Here is an 11,902-nt window from a genome sequence, read left to right as displayed (position 1 = left end):
GACCAATGAAATTGGTCTGCATGATGCTCTCTATAAAAATAATGATGTATTTGAAATAAATCAGTTGGAGTTCACATCACCTAGCCTTCTGAATTGGAGTTCCTTCTGTTCCCATCCTGCCTCAACAGCGACACACTAGGTGGTCCTAGGGTTTCAGACCTGTGAATTATAATACTTAACGCATTTAAGAATACAGAATTAGCAAGAGTTAAGGAGTCCAGTCACTAAAATTGTTGGTCAAAGAATTTACTGCATTACTGCTGAAGTTCTAGCTTAAAACACAAGGTACCTTTGTTTTCTCTGTCACTAGAAAAGTTCTGGTAAGTTCTAGGTGAAATGCATTCTTAGCCATTGTGTCAACTTTCATCAAAACCAGTATCCTTAAGAATCTAGTGCTTATTGATGTTTAACCAACCTGTATTCACAGATGTAAAGCATTTTTCAAGTCTGTAATTCAGTCTTATTTCTCTTTCAGTCAGCATGTGTGCCCCCAGCATGATCTTTTAGTATTTCTGTTTTTGTTTAAGTTTTAATTCATAATTCTTGAACAAGTATAATTAGAAATTTGAAAGTACTGCAAGACCTCATACAGTGCCCAGGCTTTTTTAGAAATAAACCTAATACAACCATAGACTGTGGGAGTTTTCATTGTACTGGCAACTTATATAATTCTGCAATTAGCTAGTCCCTTCAGGTCCTTTCACATCTTTTTCAGCTCACATGCTGTCACCCTGGAGCAGAACTTTCTGTTATGAGCTGCTATCCTGTCACTTCTCAAGAATATGCAGATCTTCTATATGATATCCTGGTTATCCTCTACTGATAAAATTACCAAGTTGAGAGGTATAAGCAGAATTTTGTATTTTGTTTTCTTACTTCCTGAGTGAAAAGCAGACATTAGACTATTAATCACCATCTGTTTCAATACTGAATCTTGAATAAGTCTAACAGTAATTCACCTCCAGTTCCTCTACCAATATTTGCCTGACAATTTCATACTTCACATCACAGATTCTTCACTCCTTTCTTTGATTTTAAATTGAAAGTTTCATAATTGGCACCATTTCCTGAAGTCGTGATAGATGAATGCCAGTGCACTTCCTTTGTCTAGAAACTCCATCTAGGATGATCTACATTTGATTAAACCCTTGTTGTTTTACATCCTATTTAATTGTCCTTAAATATTTTTTCCTTCAAAATATGCCCTAAAGCAATCTACAGAGTTACAGGCTTACAGATGCCTTACAGATTACTTTCTCCTCTTTTAACCATAGGCACAGTAGTTGGTGTTTGATTTGAAAGGTGTGTTCTCATAAATCCTGCAAGGGAGACCCTCTAATCCCCCTGACTTGAGTGCATTAAGACTCGTGACTTCCACCACAGTTGAGATAACAAGGGTGGGTAAAAGAAACATTCTGGTTTTCCTCCCAAATCAACATAATTGTTCTTTTTGAAACCTGAGGCAAAATTAGTTTCATTTTTGGCCACACCTAATTTATCTTTAATCTCTGCTTTACCTTGACTGCAAAGCTGCCCAACTTCTTTCCTTGTGCATTTTAGTCTCAATTTATATGGTTTAAAAGGAAATAGCATATATTCAATATCTTCTTCCAGGCCAAACACAGAAATTATCTTGACAGCCTGAAGTTTCATCTTTCCTTTGTAAATTACTGGAGAGTTCTTTCAAATTTTTCTTTAGCTCAAAGTAAAATGTTCTGTAAATTTCAATACTTTTGACTTTGAAATTCCAAGTTTCTTGCATGGCCAGACTCCTTGGGATTCTAATTTAGTTTTAATGGGCTTTATTAAATATTTCCATTAGTTCATCAAAGATTGTCCTTTTGAGTTGTAAATGTTTAGTTGAATATCTGATTTTTAATCACTTTATTTTAAATGGAATCAGCTCTATTTGCTTGATTTAGGTTCCTTTTTGTTTTCAAAACCATAACACATACAAGTCTAATAAAAAGTATTTAATCTAGACTCTGGTTCTACTTTATTTTCTCATTTTAGAAGACTTATTTTACTATCCTTCCACAAAATGGTCCTGACTCAAACAAGCTATTGTATTACTACACTCTTTTATTTCTTTAGCTTCCACACTGTAAGTTAGAGCTCCAACTTACATTTTCCTTTCTGTTGTCTTAAAAACTGAGTCTCCTTCAATATTTATGTTCCATTTGGAAGTGCTGTTTGATATTTTTATCTCTGTAACACTTGTTTTCATCTCTAATGGGTGTAGTACAAAATCATCCCTTTCTGAGGAACACAAAATAATATAGGAGCATTTGTTAATCTCATAACATACCAATGAAATAACTAATTGCAATGGTGGAAGACAAAAGTGCATTGCATGTTGAGAAGGTTGAATGTAGAAACACCAAAATTCCATGGACAAGTCCACCCTTGCTCTAGATGGATTCTTTTACTGCACTTATCACCAAAATATCTCAACATCTTCAATGGTGTGGTAAGCAATATGACTAACATCTAACATTTGCATTTTGTTTTTTCTTGCTATCTTTCCTCTCAGTGCTAAAGCATTTTGGTTTTGATTTTTGGCTTTTCATGCCTCTCTATTTTCTACTTTTTGCACTGAATGGGGCATAAAGAATGTCATCTGCCACCTGCTCAAAGGAGAAAAGATTTCAGTAACTCTCAGGCCAGTTCCAGGGTCCATTTGGTTTTAGAGCATTGTCTTAGACTGCTGTCCTTCAAAAAGGCTTTCCTACTTTGATTCTGACCCTAATAAAACTAATTCAGCACAGAAACTTATCTGCTATTGAGGATGCTATCCTAACTTTGACCTGCATTTAAAAACCAGAGATTAATTCCTTGATGCATCACTTTTGCAGCATTCCAGGACCTTTTCAGCCTGCAGAATGAAATAAAGTCTTATGATCTGAAACTGTGCTTTTCCCAATAAGCATTGGCATTACCCCAAAGTTTCTCATATTCACTTTTTATGAAAATTGCCCCTAGCTTTACACCATACTACAAAAGTAGATTAGACTCTCAGCCATTTCAATGCAGTGATGAGAGGAAGGATACCAATAATGACATCAGTGTCCTTCACATCAAATTTCTGTGGCACCTTTAGGAAAACTTTCTGAGTTAGCCAGTGGCCCATGTGGATCTGCCATGTTATATCATTTGGTGGCTGATCAGGTGTAGATCAAATCCATTTGGGCTTGTTGTTATAAGGTAAGCAGAAGGGATGAGAGGATGTAGGACAGAAATTACAGTAGATAGTCTGAGACATTTAGGAGTTATCATTCAATACTGGTTTCTTTCATCTGTCATCTGAGGCTTTACAGCTGTACACAGAGCTCGCCTTACCCAATGGTCACAGGCAGCTGCTGCCAGCTTTGCCAAGAGGCTCCTGAGATTTCTGATGATCCTTCTGGTACAGGGAACACCAGAGTGAAAGGTAGCCTGTTTTCAGAGGCATGATGAAAGCTTTTGGGCACGTCAACTCTTAGGCAGAGACTATTATACTGACACTCTAAGGGACTACCATTGTATGAATAAGCAGATTAATTTATAACTGCAGAATGTCTCTTTGCCATTCCATGAGGCCATAAAATCACCACTGTCTTGGTGTTTAGTGTGGCCCAGTACCATTGAGAAAGCATTGCAGCAGCTGTAAGCACTGTCACCATTATTACTCTGTTTACTTCTTTACCATGGACTTTCCCTTTGATCCAAATTTACAGGACAGAATTCGAAGGATTTTTACCTTCCTGCTTCTCTCCTGATTTCTACTTTTCTTAGTGTAGTGAAATAAATGAGCTACTTCTCTATTTTTTCTCACCAATTTATAAGAAATATAATGTGACCAAACAGCTTTTGTTTGCTTGTTCTCACTTTGCATGTAAGCAGAGCATCATGAAGAACCCTTGGTGATTAGAGAGAGGACTTGAAGAGCTCCAAGGGGGAGCAAAATAATAGAGGAAAAACCTTTAAGTGCAGGAAGAAACGTCTCATAATAACTTTCCTGTAGATAAAAAAAGTCAAAGGCTGAGACGTGTTAATTTGAAAAGGCAGATGGAATTCTTGTGTACATTTGAAAAGTGACAACTCCAAGTGTGCTTTCAAGGTGAAATACCAAAAAGCACTTTCCTGAGTTAGGGGCACAAACCTTACTGGAATCGGAGTATTTTAAAAAAATCTCATGCCAGAATAAAAATATGCTGTAGACTTGAAGAGTAGTATCTAACATATGGCCATTTTTGTGCCCATAGTCCACATCTGCAAGTAATTATGGGTGCAAATGTGGATATGTCAACATCTACATACATTAATGTACCTGTTAATCTGATAGTTAAATGTATATTTGTTATCAAATAACATACTCTGCAAACTGTTCCCAGTTATTTGTGCATGTAAAAAGAGAAGACATGTTAACATTAACCCTCAGAACTCTAATGTTGATCTTTTTATCATGCACAAATGGAAATCACACTAATATCAAAGAAAATATACATATTTGAGGGAAATATTAATACCTTCCTTCATTTTTATTTTATTGAGAACTGTATTTTTCATCCATGTTGTTCATCAATTCTCTTTTGTGTAGCAATAAACAAGTGAGTTTACATGAACTTGCTTGAGCAGAATTGTCAGTAATTAGTTTTTAAATACTTTCCAGTTCAAAAGGCTAGGCACTGATCTTCCTGATTATTTAAAATTGCCCTTTAAATACTCCTTTACACATTGAAATGAAATTTATATTTAAAAACATAATTGCAAACCCCTCTACACAAAACTTTACCCAAAGAAAATGTCAGACTTGTATATCTATGGCTCACTTGAAGAAGAGGGAATTAATTTTTTTCCTTTTCTTTCAAAGACATATACTGATTAGTTAACTATCCTGAGATCTGACATTTTCCTGAGTAGATTGTCATCATAATTGTTGATTTGTACTAAGAAAAAATACATTTCCACTGAACTGACTTTCCAATAAGATTATTTTGCTGTGTTGTACCAAAGCCATTCTAATGACAAGGCACTTGCTTTCACCTAGCTTTGTAGCTTTTAAGGTAGAGTTTGTTTCAGATGTCTGGTATATATGCATATATGAAGTTTTTTTCCTGGAAAATTTCAGCCATCTTTGGGACTATGATTAACAGGTTATATTGTTATGTTGATTATTAGAGTGTAAACTACCAGCTACTTTTTACGTTTTGGCAGATTCAAAGTCTGTCTGAAGAACCTGCAGTTTGAGAAAAGCTTAGCCTCAATGCTGAAGAGGTGCTTAAAGATATCCTTCTGAAAATCTTATCAAACTAGTTGTAAACATCTGAAAAGTCACCTTTAGCTTGTGCCAAGAAGTTTGTCACAGCCTGGAAGTAATCTCTTTTTAATAACCCTTCTCTACTCCTAGAGAGGTCCTTAAAGATCTTGTAATCTGCAGCCAAGAGGATTTCTCTGGTAGGTTTCCCCTGCTGAAATCTGCTGTGGCTCCTGAGAATCACACATAGTGAGAAAAAACTATACTGACTGCCTTTTGCCTTCTTGAGGAGTTCAGTATTGTCCATTTATACTTTGGCATTTCTGGCTTTTGCTTTATTTATATAGACACACATAACCCTCCAAGGCACTACATTTGAAGGCAACACATTAAAAGAACATTAGCCTGCATTCCTACCTCCACCAGCCCTTTGTGTAAGCAATGATGCAGGCTCTAATTACCTGTATACATTCAATATTTTTTCCCCCACCAGTGCTCTTACCTCACTCATAACAAGGCCTGAGCCTAGGACTCAGGTATATTGAATGGAGCTGTGTTGTAAACAATGTTTTATAGACCTCTTCCCCTATCGTTGCAGAAGTTCAAGGTGTGTGATCAAAACAAAAACACTGTGGGATTAAAAACAAAACAATGGTTGCCCAAGTAAAACCAAGACAGGTTCTATTGCAGTCTATAACACTGTGGGTATGTTTGCTGTGGGTAAGTGTATACTGCAGAGATAACTGAGCAGTTCAGGCACCAGGAACAATTCTGCAGCAACACAAGGGAATTCATTCTTCAAAGTTAAGCTCAGAGCTACCTGAAGCTTCTACAGCTGGACTGGTTCTTGCACCTGTGTTAGCTTGGGTGGACAAGAGTTTGCAATGTAGAAAATACACAGAACTTTTTTGTATTGCTTAGTTGCATACATCATATTTTGCAAGGATGGTCAGTCAGCAGTTTTGCATTTCTTACTACCTGACTCACAGGATAATCCTGGGTTATTCCTTTTGTGTGTGGGCTCAACATACATAGCCACAAGAAGAACTGATGGGACCCCTACGTTGAACTGAGCTATTACAGATGATAAATGATCAGCCAGCAAACTAAATGTATTACTTAATTAAACTAAGAATCTTTAATGATAATTTATTATGCAAAAACAAGGTGTCAATGTGCATTTCAATAAATGTCTCTCAATGCTATCATCAGACTTCGAAGAAGAAGAGCAAAAATAATATGCTACTTCACTTATGCGGAATAATATTTAAGGAGTACCATTAAGATAAATAAAATAACTGAATATAGTAAGAGATTCAAATATGTAAGAAAGAAAAACTGGGACCTTGAACCCAAGATTATGTAAAAAGTCCATTGTTACCTATATATAATAGAATCACAGAATGGTTTGTGTTGGAAGGGACTTTAGGGATCATTTAGGCCAAGTCTTCCAACCATGGGCAGGGACACATTTCACTAGGCCAGGATGCCCAGAGCCCCATCCTGGGGCTTGAACACTTCCAAGGATGGGACATCCATAGTTTCTCTGGGTAACTTGTTCCAATGTCTCACCACCCTTGCAGATTTCTTCCTTATGTCCCATCTAAACCTATGCTCTTTATGTTTAAAGCCATCCATTACCCCTTGTCACCACATGTCCTTGTCAGAAGTCCCTCTCCAGACCTCCTACAGCCTCCTTAGGTACTGGAAATCTGCTGCAAGGTCTCCCTAGAGCCTTCTCTTCTCCAGGCTGAGCAACCTCAAATCTCACAACCTGGCACCATAGGATGTGCTCCAACCCTGTGATTACCTTTGTGGCCTCCTCTGGACGTGCTCCAGCAGGTCCATGTCCTTCCTTTGTGGGGTCCCAGGTCTGGAGGTACTCCAGATGGGGTCTCATGAGAGCAGAGTAGAGGAATAAGAATGGATGAAACAAAGTGTCTCTGCTGTGTTCTCTGAATCTGCAGTAAGGCTACACAGCCAGCTACCATTTAAACGCTTCCTAAATAATTGTAGCTTTATAACATTGGAGTGGTTTGGGGTTAGTTTTGTTGAGTTGTATTTTTTTTTTTTAATCTAGATACCTTTAAAATGCAATAAATTCTCTCTGCATGATGGAATGAAAAGTAGCGGCACTCTGCTTCCTATTTGACTCTCAGACATGATTTTTATTCACATCCTTTCATTTTTATTTTTCCCAGCCTCCAGTCAGCAGAGGATTTTTGCTGAACTGCTTAGAAGCTTTGCTGCCTTGCACACTGAAATCATGAAGTACTGTATATCTCTCTCTAGAAAGGAAAAGTAAATACCAGAGTGTTCTAACTAAGTTCATACGTTCTCCATTTCTAGACATCTTAGGTAATCTCCCTCTTTTATAATGCTGCTGTGCCTTCCATGTACTCAGCTGTGAAGAAAGTACTTTGCTCTTAGTTGCATAAAATATGCCAAATTTCCAGACAACTTTCAGTACAGCATCTTAGACTGTTAGGACTGGTGTGTGTGATCTTTTATGAAATCAGATTTTTTCCTCTGAGGAACTTTGCTCAGTAAACCAGTGGCAAATTTGGAATGAAAATATGACTGATGTGGTTCCTTAATGCCCAGCTTGTTAAGCAAATGCTGTTGAATCCAGTCCCCAAGTGAAACAAGCAAAACTTCTTGTTCCACTAGAAATATATTTTACTAAGAATCTTTGTAGATCACTCTGTATGCAAAAAATAATGTCACAAGTCATGGTTTTGAGCAGAATAAAGCAAACATTTATTAAATTAAATTATATGCTGAATCGGTGTTTGCCCTTATAGTTCCACTTTTTAAATATTAATATTATTTTCTAACTCTTTGTACATAAATAATCTTTTAAGAGAGTAACAATGAAATATAGACAATCCACATCAAATGAATGCGAACTTTTGATGTGATTATCAAAGGTCTGTTGGATTTTGTCTAATTTTAATTAGTATTGGGTTCTAACCAACAAATTAAAGTCTCACATGGATTTTTCAAATCCAAACATTATGCCCCTTTGCACAAAGGATTTTGGCTTAATTTGGCCCATTATAAAGGTACTGGTTATTAATAAAACTATGTAGAAGTTCAGATTTTGAAAACTAAAGTGCTGAGGATTTGCTTTAGCATGGAGCAATTAACTAATTGGTCTATGCACTAAATGAAACTCCATAAAGGCTTTTGGGGTGGGATTTTTCAATATTAGCTGTTGAAAAAATACTTTAATGTTTAAAAATAATATACTAACCTAGAATTCTTCCTGAGATGTAGAGTCCTAAACTAAGTAGATCATAAAATCATAGAATCATTAAGGTTGGAAAAGACATCCAGAATCATCAAGTCCCACCTTTGACTGGTCACCACAGCACTAAGTGCCACATCAATCCTTTCCCTGAGCACTTGCAGGGATGGTGACACCACCACTTCCCTGGGCAAGCCTTGTCAGTGAAGATGTTCTTTGTGATGTCCAGCCTGAACCTTCCTGGTGCAGCTTGAGGCCATGTCCTCTTGTCTTCAGTGGCTTCCTGGGAGAAAAGACCAACCCCCACCTGGCTACAGCCTCCTTTCAGGGAGTTGTAGAGAGAGATGAGTCTCCTTTTCTCCAGGACAAAGACTGCCAGCTCCCTTAGCTGCTCCTCATTGGACTTGTGCTCCAGGGACTTCACCAGCTCTGTTGCCCTTCCTGGTCTTGTTCCAGCATCTCAATGTTCTTCTTGCAGTGAGTGGCCCAAAACTGGGCACAGGACTCAAGGTGTGGCCTCACCACTGCCCAGTAGAGAGGGAGAATCACTTTCCAGTCCTGCTGGGCATATTGTTGGCTCAAAAAAATTTAGTTACTCTTCATGAATCTGCATGTCATCCTTGCTAAGAATCCATGCTGATCTCTGTATTATTCTAACTTTTGTGTATGTACTATCAAAGTGAAATATACAATACTATCATTACTTTCAATGTTGTAGAGAGTTTAAACACAGAGACACTGGTCATTATAAATAGCTAGAAAAAAAGAACATGTGGAATGCACATTTGCAACATGTTCCTATATAATTTTACTGATTCCAGTCCTTTTTCTCTGGGAAACACCAAATGACATTTGAACAGGCAAAGAAACACAAAGTTAACCAGACTGAGATTATCAGACCTACAAGGCCATTTGATTTGTGCTAAGAGATTAGAAATCAGCTCTCTTTTTTTTTCTGGTAGACCTTTGACCAAGGAGGAAAACCCACCCAGGCAGTAAGGGGTGATTCATGGATTCTGAAGCCAGAAATGACCACAAGTACCATTTAATCTCTAGCCACAGGGCCCATATTATTTATTTCCCCTAGCGGGTCCTTAGAGAGGGAAAAGCTGATGGCCGAGTGGTGACTGCCAGCCCTCTAGTCTGGTCCAGCTGCTGCAGGATGAGGAGCTGAGTGTGGCTATGGGAAAGGTGCTGGATGTCAGTAGCCATGGTCAGATGCTTGCAGGATGGGAAATGGGCTTGAGGTTATGAAAAGCAGGGGGACAACACCAGGAGCCACATTTCAGGAGTGCCCACCTCCCTATCTCACTGCACCCTCTCTGCCTCTCCCCACAGCTGCTCTAGCCTCTCAAATCTCCCTGTAGGATATCCTATAGGATAAAAATCCCTATACAATATCCTATAGGATACAAATAATCTCCTCAACTCTATTCCTCTTCACTCACTTCTCCAGGGCTTACTCTGGCACCACTTTGGCTCCCCGTTAAAACTTTGCCTAATGTCAAACATTGGGTTTCTCCTCTGCATCCATTTTGGATGAGTTTTTCATTCTTCCAAAGATGCACAGATTCTTCTCCCTGGGGGCATGGTCTGGCAACTTCACTCTACAACACACTTTTGCTCCCTTCACAGCACTTCAGCATGTTCAAACATGCACTGAACTCAGGCCACTTATCCAGGAGATTCAGCACACTCTGACAGCTGACTCCTGATTGCTTTTCATGGCATTAATGTTTTGTCCCCTTTATACTGCGTCCAGAATTCATATTATTTTCAAATAAAGGTTAAAATGGTTTAGGACCAAGAGCCCTGCAGTGTCTTATTAGTAATGACCCAGATAATTAATTCCTTTCCATTAATGCATACATTTTGAGTGCTATCAGTCAAGTGGCTTTTAAATCATTTAATCTGTGCTCTATTAATTACATATAATGCAGGATTTTAAAACACAATGTCATGTGTAGTATGTCAAATGCTTCAGTGAAATTAGATTAGACTGTAACAACACAGCTACCTTTGTCAACCAGACCTATAATCTTATAAAAGAAAAATCCAAATAAGATAATTTGACAAGAACTATTTTCTCTGAAACTACGTTGAATGATATAGCTTTATTTTTAGCTCATAATTCCCTGTTGGTAGAGTGCTGTCTTTGTCCAGCATTCTATTTTTTTTTCTCTAAGATTAGAATCAGAATAACTGATATGTTATTCCTGGGCCATTTGCTTTAAATGCTATGATTGCTTTGGCAAGTCAACAATTCCTTGGATTATCCTTTTTTTCCCAAGACTTGGTAAAAAAAATTAAATCTAGTGGTCCAGAGACTTTTGGAGACTAATTTTTTTAAACTTTTCAAGTAAGAACAAGGTTTGAAATACTTGATTTTAGCAGAAGATATTAACTATTCAGATGCACTAATTGTTAGGTTTAATTCCCTCTAATATTTTATTCCAGTTACTATTTAGTTTTATTTTTTTAAGAAATCTGCTGGCCAATATTGTCATTCATTTATTTCTGAAAGGAAGAAATGTAGGTATTAAGACCACAGTGGGACCTCAAGGCAGATGAGTGGCTAAAACTCAGCTCTTGCTCTGACCTAAGGGTGGGAGTGCTGGTTCATCTCACAGTGAGCCCATGAAGAAGCTGTATTCCTTATCCTTGGTTAGCATACCAGGGAGTATGCAGGGAGTGGTTTATTGATAAGAATGATGAATTTACATGTATGCTGGTTCTTTATCAGCCCCCTAGAAATGTTTTGCTGTCTAATTTTTGCTCATTGTTACAACCTGTCATGGCACTCAGCAAAGCACAAGAAACTTCTTTTTTCCTTTCTGACAGTGCTGTAACTTCATGCAGCTAGAGAAGTCCTGAGGCCCAACAACAACTGTGGATCTTCCCCCAGCAGGGTTTGTCTGTAGGGTGATGCACCTGGAAAAAGCACTGCCTGTGGTAAACATCAAAGTACCCTGAATAACTGTCTGCCCTAGACAATGCCACAGCTTTTCTTGTATCTTGTGGTTTACCAAGCATGACAACAGATGTGGGTGACTTGTTCCTTTGTAGTTAGTTTGTTTGTTTGTGTGTGTGTGTGTTTTCATCTCAGATTTTCACATTCTTGAAAGATGTTTTTGTTCTCCTGGTCTTTGAAAATCTGCAACCTAGAGGTTGAAATAGAGGCAAACCAGAAGTTGAGATTTCATTGGCTGCAAAATCTAACTGTTGCAAAAACCTGATGATCTTCTGGGTCTTGCCATCCTCAGATTTCAGGTCTGGCACAGCAGAAATGTTCTAAACAGTGAGTTCAGGAATATTTCAGATTAGATATTTCCAGGACACTACAAGTAGATTCCTGAGGAAAGCTGACACTCTGCTGACTTTTTTTCCATCATCAGCCCCAGTCAGAGATAAGGTAC

At 37.9% G+C, this 11,902-nt stretch overlaps 1 non-coding gene across 1 annotated transcript; it reads right to left on the bottom strand.

The window, feature by feature from the left end:
• Positions 1 to 9,069: 9,069 nt before the first annotated feature.
• LOC116183351 (U6 spliceosomal RNA) lies at positions 9,070 to 9,176 on the bottom strand. Its single transcript, XR_004147951.1, has one exon. It is a non-coding gene; the product is annotated as a U6 spliceosomal RNA (small nuclear RNA).
• Positions 9,177 to 11,902: the final 2,726 nt, after the last annotated feature.

The sequence above is a fragment of the Lonchura striata genome, chromosome 2 (assembly GCF_050655825.1).
Source record: "Lonchura striata isolate lonStrDom1 chromosome 2, ASM5065582v1, whole genome shotgun sequence".
In the NCBI taxonomy this organism is placed as follows: Eukaryota; Metazoa; Chordata; class Aves; order Passeriformes; family Estrildidae; genus Lonchura; species Lonchura striata.
Note: the sequence above shows the minus strand (reverse complement) of the source record. Positions and strands in the feature narration are given on the sequence as shown.